The sequence below is a fragment of the Callospermophilus lateralis genome, chromosome 8, assembly GCF_048772815.1.
Source record: "Callospermophilus lateralis isolate mCalLat2 chromosome 8, mCalLat2.hap1, whole genome shotgun sequence".
Classification (NCBI taxonomy): domain Eukaryota; kingdom Metazoa; phylum Chordata; class Mammalia; order Rodentia; family Sciuridae; genus Callospermophilus; species Callospermophilus lateralis.
Genome location: NC_135312.1, coordinates 135,680,006 through 135,688,663, shown reverse-complemented (window position 1 = coordinate 135,688,663; position 8,658 = coordinate 135,680,006).

The window sequence follows — 8,658 nt, the reverse complement described above, 5'->3', positions numbered from 1 at the left end:
GAAATCAATGGAGGCATATTTAATTGAAAGACAATGGTTATACTAACAATGACTACAAACAAGGGCATTTTACAAAGCAAATATTCAAACAGTGAGTGTGAGAAATGGAAGCCAAAGAGCATCCACAGAATTGGAGGGTACAGGTGTCCAGCTTGGACCCATAATGGATGGTCACTGGGGTGAAGAAATGGAGGATGTGTATTTCTCTACGGTCACTGGTAGCTGAAGTACTCCTGTTTGCATGAGACTTAGTAAAACTCCAAGCTAAACAACCCCCTCACCACTTTCACAAAAGACTTGAACCTGTTAGCCCTCATCAGTGATCCCAGGAAGTATCTGATAAACAGGGTAAGTCACCCTTGCAGTTTAGAATGGTTTACTGACGAGCCGATCTGTCACAGGGCAAGTGCAGAAACAGTAAATGGTTAAAAACTTTCAGCAATCTGACCGATTTTTGTCTTTTGAATCAAACAATTTGGGTTTGTATTTCACGTCTGTTAGTTTCTCAGTGGTTCATTTGTCTGGTGTTTTAAATTATTTCATGAAGGAAAGGGGATTTTAGGCAGCCCTTTATCATAGCCCCTCGTGAAATGGCAACTTAAAGGCTTTTTCCTGACTTCATGCTATCATCTGTGCCCACGTGAGTGCTTGCTTCAAAGGTCAGTGTTTAAAGTGAAAACGAAGATGAGATTTATCGTATTTTGCTCTTGGAAGAGGCTTTAAAGAGCACAGTATCTGCTTTCTAAAGCTGCCTTCTGAGACGCTCCACTGTGTTGGGGGAATGAATATTCAAGCAGAAGGTGTAAGGTGGTTAGGGAACCAGCAACTTTGGACCTGAAACCCTCCGACTCTCTGCCTGTGCACCCAGGGGAAGGAACTCTGCTGTCCTGTGGGGTAGCTGGGCTTCAAGGTATTGGGCTGGGAATTGGAGGTATGAACCTTGGTTCATTTCAGGCACTCCCATTTTGGGGCTTAAGTCGGCCTTATTCTGTTCTAGAAATCTCTAGTGTCTTTCAGTAATGTCCCTTTTCTCTCCTTGTAGATTTTTTTCTTCCCCTTTCTGTTTGGATCTTCTGTCCCTTCTTCACCTTCTCTGTATCGGTGCTGGATTGTTGGGAGTTAGAGAGTTATGGGCTTAAATTTTTACTAATCAGAAATAGGTTGAAATAGACTGTCACTTGCTAGAAATGCCATAGGTGATACATAGTTACATTTGTAGGTCTAGAAATAGAGTAACACATAACATTCTTCAACTTGCCTAAATCTAAACTTTAGCTCCCACATAAGCACTATAAGCACATGTTAAATGAAGTTACAGAAGAACTTAGATTTCCCAGGTGAAATCTGTGTCAATCTCTTGGAAATCCTTGTAGTATTTGCATACATGTACAATAATGATATAAAAAGAAACTGAATGCAAAGTGATAAGGCAAAGAACAAGTTTCTAATGAGCCACTTAATTTTGAGTGAATTAAATAGGATATAGAAGTTCTGTTTTCACATGAAGATTTGCAGATAAGGGAACTTGGTTCTTGCCCTTGTTTTAGAAGATATATTGAAACTTGTTGCATTACTTTCTGATAATTTGACAATTTACAGGAAAAAAAAGGAAGTTATCTCAGTTGTTCTCAGGCCTGGCTAGTTATGTAGAACCCCTTGGAGAGTTACCAATCAGAATCTTTGCAGAAAGACCTGGAAATCCATCAAGGCCGTAACTCTTAAAATCACCCACAGGTGGTTCTGGTGAAGTCAATGTTGAAGTGTTTGTAGAAGCAAAAGTCCCAAAGTAGTTAGAAACTCAGCCTTTCAAGGTCACCCTGCTCCAAGGATGGGAAGCTCCATTCCTCCTTGAGGCCCCCGGGTGCCCTTGAGCATGCTGGGCACTTTCTGTGTGGAGCCCTGTTGGCCATCTCAAGGAGGCCTCCTACCCACTACGCATGGTCACCACCGTGTGCTGAGACCAGGCCTTCAGTGATCTCCCCCGAGTGCACTGACTCTCCCAAGAGAAAATGTGGCCAACCAGTGAATGGAGGACCAGAGGAGGTGGCCCCGAGCTCACACACCCCACAGGTATCTTCCAGCAACTGCTCATGGAAACGGGCTTTTCTGAGAATTCCTTACCAATGAGAAATTCTTGTGTGTGTGTGTGCCATAGAGCACTCATAGATAGCTCAGAGAAACAGGATGTGGATTTACAAGACCCGGAGAGATGATTCAGAGTATGATCATTGTTGTCTCCAGGAAAAGCACATTTTTAGTCAAATAGGTAATTCATAACTCAGATACTCCAGTTTGAAAAGTCTTCAGAGAATTCTCAAATGCAAGCTTGATGCCCAAGACCCTCTATGCACAGCCGTGGTTACAAACAGACTGACTCAATCGTGGTGAACTGTGTGTGTGCAGTAGTGACTGTTGGGTCAATCACCTAGAGTATCTCAAACTCTACCTCAAAATTCAGTGTTTCTTTTACAAAGTTTTCCTGTTGAAACAATAGTCTCAGGCTAAACAGTTAGAAAATTTAGTCTTGTTTGATCAATCTTTGCTTAAACAAAATTGTTGCAGTATTTAATATTGTCATATTTAGCAAATTAAAACTGTTCCATCATTTATGGAAACTTTAAGATATTAAGCTCAGTTTAAGGTCATTGGTTAGGATGAAATAAATTGTATTCCTATTAAAAGCACTGAAAAATGCCAAGTAGTCACTTGAGATGTGTTTTGAGTTTCTTTTCATATCATCTTAGGACTTTACCTGTAAAAGGTCATCTTAATCTGATGTTCTCATTCTTTTTTTTTTTTTAAAGAATGGGGGGGGGAGAGAGAATTTTTTAATATTTTTTAGTTCTCGGCGGACACAACATCTTTGTATGCGGTGCTGAGGATCGAACCCGGGCCGCACGCATGCCAGGTGAGCTCGCTACCGCGTGAGCCACATCCCCAGCCTGATATTCTCATTCTTAATGTAAGAAATTAATTATTCTTAAAGATGCATAGAATGATAAAGTAGACTACACTTTGCCCCAAGGTGGTCATTTTTGCTTTGGGGGCATCCATTCATCTAAATAGTAGTCATCCTGTAACGTGCCATGATTGAAGTCTGTGTGCTGTGTTTAGGACCCCTAGTGATTGCACCACAGATTCTGACTTGGAACTGCAGGTTGCATGAAACAGCCTCCTTCCTACACCCTCTGGTGTCCACCCCAGGGTGCACACTGGCCCAGATGCTCAGCATGCTGGGATTTTTGTTCTGCTTTGAAACCACCTACCTCCCATTCTCATGATGGTAGCTGGCTCACCAGCTTCTCTGTGTAAATACCTCTTGGACAGGAATTCAGGGTTGTGAGGCCCAGTGAGTACCTGCGTGTCTTTGGAGTGCTTTTGCAGGACAGCAATGTGAGCACATGTTAACTTCATGTTTCAGAAGCACCACAGTGAAAACCCAGGTTTCCCTTCTCCTGCATTACCGTTGCTGCCTGCTCCTTGGGCAACCGTTCCACACCTCAGTGCTGTGCTTTCAAAATAGTTCCCTCCACGTCTCCAATGGGTACTCTTTTTTTAATTGCTCAAGACAATACAATGATCTTGACATATCATGCATTTGTTTCAAATGGGGTATGAATTCTCATTTTTCCACATGTACAGATTGCAGCAATCTGTACAGATACACACAGCAATCCTAGTCAGTTGTATTCTGCTGCCCTCCCTATCCCCCCCTCTGCTCCGCTCCCCTCCCCTCCCTCTACCCAATCTACTGTGACACTTTTCTCTTTTTTCCCTTTCCCCTCACCCCATCATATATGTATTTTGTGTAACAATAAGGTGTCCCCAGTGCTGCGGGGGAAGCATTCTAAGATGGGGACAGCTGAACTCAGGAGACTGAGGGAACGTGCCATTTGATGTGGAGAAGCATTTCGCGATTGATCTGCATTTTCAGAGGCTGACTGGGAAGCAGCTTGGCCTGAGTAAGGGCTTGGGGGGCTGGAGCGGTAGCTGAGGGTGAGGTGGGAGGGGCTGCGTGGCCATGGTAGGTCCAGGGTTTTATCCCCTGTGAGCTGGGGCCCTGGGAGAAGATTAAACAAAATAAAATGGCACGATCCGGCTGGATTCTGCAAGACTTGCTTCTGCCGCGTGCAGCGGAGAAGGCAGGAGGCTGGGAGGCCTGGCATTCCCTGTCTTTGCTGCCCAGGACTGGAGGCCTCGCTGGGCTGGGGGTCCTTCCCTGTGCCGCACAGAGTGGTGGGCTCCTTCCTGCCCTGGAGTCAGCCAAGCGCTCCTTCCTGGAGAGCTCCCTCCTCCTGCTCTGAAACGCAATCATGGGTTTGGATAATGATGCACTTTTGGTTGAAAATTTCTTGCTCAGTGTTTTTGTGGAACTTCTAAAGATTGTCTCTTTGGCTCTGAAAACCGTTTTCTATTTCTTTGAAAATTTTCGTTTTCCTCTATTTTAAAAAACTTTAAAGCAGAAAGTTGTGTTTTCTGATAATCTATTAGGCCTTTGAAAGCTTTAATTTTTATTAGTTTTGGGAAATTTTTTGTAACTCTGAAAGTAGAAGACAAGGTTAGAATAAAATGACTTTTAGTATAAAGTGGGACATACTTAATTTGGGGGTGAGATTGGATAATATCCCTGTTTAATGTGTGCTTTTCATAAATCTGTATCAGTCCTTTCTGATCACAAGTTTATCCTATTTTTAAATTATTTCACTGGGATTTGGGGAGATAAAGGATACAATTTTCCCTAAGTCAAACCTATTTTAATAATGTCGCCGTTTTCAAGAAAATGGGCATTTTCTCAGTCATGCTGGCCTCTTTAGTCAAAACTACCTGTACTATCTGAAGCTGCCAATGAGCTGTGCCTCCATGTCTCAATTTCAAATCTGTCACTTAGTGTAATACAATTGCTGCTTCTAAAATCTCCTCAAATGCCACCACAAAATCATTTGATGCAAATGACAAACTGCCAAATTATTTTGGATTTAGAGACTCGACTTCATTATTTCAAATATGGCCCTTTAAGTTAACCATTTATATATCATTAAAGAAAAAAAGCTACTCTAAAACATTAAGCTGATACATTTGAACCATGTATATGGTTTAAAAATCGGTGACAAATTGAATAAATCTTTAAGCTTAAAATATAATTATATATTATATATATTATATCTACATTGTATGCTAAATGCATACAATGTAGATATAATTATGTTGTCTATGATTGTAATACATGTGAAACACATTATAAAGTAATGCCTTTATGGGGATTTGATTATGTAGAAAACAAACAAAAAAAAATTCGCAAATGTCCAGCTTGTAAGAGATCCCGTGTTGTAAGTTTGAACTACTTGTAGCACTGTCCAGCTAGAGAACGGGGTGTGACTGGAGCATGCACCGATAGGTTAAAGAAGGAAAGGTGGGTGCTACAGACTAACATGGTGAAGTTGAAGCCAATTTTTGGTTTCCACTTCAAAAAGCAAGGCAGTACCTGACCTCTAAGGACCAAGTGGGTTTCAGTTCGGTTCGTAGCCATATCTACATACTACTCACAGTGCAAGTCATTCTGCAATTCTGTGAAGTTCTCTTAAAAATTGTCCCTTTACTCCCAGGTAACAACTGTGTAAAAGAAAACTACATAAGTGGACACTTATGCTGTACCTGGGGTAGATATCAAGTGGCTTTAGGAACACTACTAACATGTTTCTAAGAAATAATTTGCGAGATTCTTGAGTTGATGCTGTAAGTGGATGTCTTGGTCCATGGGTGGTGTTTAAAGGCAATGCTCTATCCTCCACTCCTCGTGCCAGCATTTCCCACCTGATGGGGGATTCTGGAGAGATGGTCTTGGGCTTGGAAGAAGGTCACGTGAGTCCTTTAGCCTGCGCCTCTTCATTTTGTACTCTGGTCACACTTGGAGCATGCATGGCCATCCAGATCTGTGCTGCTCATGTCCCCAGGTGCTTCTCTCAGCCAGGGTGGTGGTCACAAACTGCCTTCAGGAACCTTGGCAGTGAACCCCTGCAGGTGGCCCTGGGATGAGTGGTGGAGCCCAGGGGTTGGCTGGTCCTCTGAGGCAGGTCCTAGTCAAAGCTCTAGGGTCCCAGCATGCTCGGACCTTGTGGCTTCCCAGCCTCTGCTTTGCCATGAGAGGTGCTTTTTAAAGCCGACCTGGTCATTTTTGTCCTTATTTCCTAATAGTACTACTTTTTAAATTTTCTTAAATATTATCACTTAAATTCTTTCATCTCAGAACTTTCAGGTTTCGTTTTATGACGACTTCAGACAATTTGACTTGTGTTCTTGTGTGTTGTAATTTCTGCTTCTGCATTCCATTATTTGAGAATGCATTCATAGGAGTTCTTTGGGTTATAAGTTAAACTGTTTTCCTCCTGAGAGACCCCTGTGCTCTGCCGTGTGCTGGGGAGTAACAGCATTCCAAATCAGACTCGAGATCCACTGTGCTTCTGGCTCCCAAGCACTTCTGTCCACTCCCGTCAGTTCCACCAAACTTCCAAAGGCAAAAATTCAACTTGAAAATTGACCATAAAGTGATGCTTAGTGTGAGTATTGATAGAAGCTGCTCTGGGAAAGAAAGAAAGAAGGGCTATTCTCGGTGAATTTGGAAGAAGAGCCACTCTTCCAAGTGACCCTTCTGGTCTTGCTTCAGTGGCTCGTGATTTGTGCCCAGCCAGACTGCGGCAGCCCTCCCTGGAACACTTGTGGGCAGGGGTGCAGACTTGCTCTCCAGGTGGAGCAGGCATCACCCTTGAGACCCACCTGCCGCTGGATAGTGACACTGAAAAGCATGACTTTTGGAGGCGAGGTTTTTTCCCTTCTAATCCTGAAGTAATGGAAGCAAACTAAAGCCATTGTCTCCAGTTGTCTTTGAGTTACATATATGCTAATTTTTTAAAAAAATTTATTTTAACCAGGTATACATGACAGCAGAATGCATTTTGATTCATTACACACAATTGCAGCACAACTTCATTTGTACATGATGTAGTGTCTCACCAATGTGCAGTCATACATGTATCTAAGGTAAGGATGTCCGTCTCATTCATTCCTTCTTTCCTGCCCCCATGTCCCCTTCCTACCCCTTCCTCCCCTTTGCCCCATCTAACCTCCACTTTTCCCATGGCCCCTCCATTATGGATCAGTATCCACTTATCAAAACACTCATCCTTTGTTTTTGGGGGGATTGGCTAACTTCACTTAGCATTATATACTCCAACTCCACCCATTTATCTGCAAATGCCATGATTTTATTCTTTTATTGCTGAGTAAAATTCCATTGTGTATATAAGCCACATTTTTAAAATCCATTCATCTATTGAAGGGCATCTAGGTTGGCTCCACAGTTTAGCTATTGTGAATTGTGCTGCTATAAACGTTGATGTGACTATGTCCTTGTAGTTTGCTGCTTTTAAGTCCTTTGGGTATAGACCAGGGAGTGGGATAGCTGGGTCAAATTGGTTCCATTCCAAGTTTTCTGAGGCATTCTCCATACTGCTTTCCAGATTGGCTGCACCAATTTGCAGTCCCACCAGCACTGTATGAGTGTGCCTTTTCCCCCACATCCTCACCAACACTTACTGTTGTTTGTCTTCATAACAGCTGCCATTCTGACTGGAGTGAGATGATATCTTAGAGTAGTTTTGACTTGCATTTCTCTAATCATTAGAGATGTTGAAAATTTTTTCGTATGTTCATTGATTGATGGTATGTCCTCTTGAAGTATCTGTTCAGCTCCTTAACCCACTTATTGATTGGGTTGTTTTTTGAGTATTTCTTTTAAATATATCCTGGAGATTAGTGCTCTGGTGTGTGTGTGTGTGTGTGTGTGTGTGTGTGTGTGTGGCAAAAATTTGCTCTCAAAATGTGGGCTCTCTTCATCTCTTTGGTTGCTTCTTTGAGAAGAAGCTTTCTGGTTTGAACCATTTATTCTTGATTTTATTTCTTGCACTTCGTCGTCTTAAGGGAGTCAAGGCCTAATCTGATGTGGTGAAGATTTGGGCCTGCTTTTTCCTCTCTAAGGGCAGTGGCTCTGGTCTAATTCCTAGGTCCTTGATCCACTCTGAGTTTTGTGCCTGGTGAAAGAGAGGGGCTTATCCAGTTTTCACATCACTATTTGTTTTCTTTTCTCCAATGTATGTTTTTGGAGCCTTTGTCTACTATGATATAACTGCATTTATGTGGGTTTGTCTTCTAGTCTGCACCTTTGGTTTACAGGTCTGTTTTGGTGCCAATATTGTGTTTTTGTTACTATAACTCTGTAGTATAATTTAAAGCCTGGCATTGTGATACCTCTGGCTTCACCCTTCTTGCTAAGGATTGGTTTGGTTATTCTGGGCCTCTTATTTTTCCGAATGAATTTCGTGATTGCCTTTTCTATTTCTACAGTGACAAGGGAATTTTAGCTGGGATTACATTGAATCTTTATAGTGCTTTGGGTAGTATGGCCATTTTGACAATATTAATTTTGCCTATCCAAGCGCATGGGAGATCTTTCCACATTCTAAAGTGTATTATTTCTCTTTTGCCAATGGATTCTGAACAAAAGAGAAGGGACCGATCATTTGAGTAATGTCCTCCCTGTTTATTAATAATGCTTCATAGGTAAAACATGGCTACCAGCTTTCCTCCTATTCTTGTAATATTTTC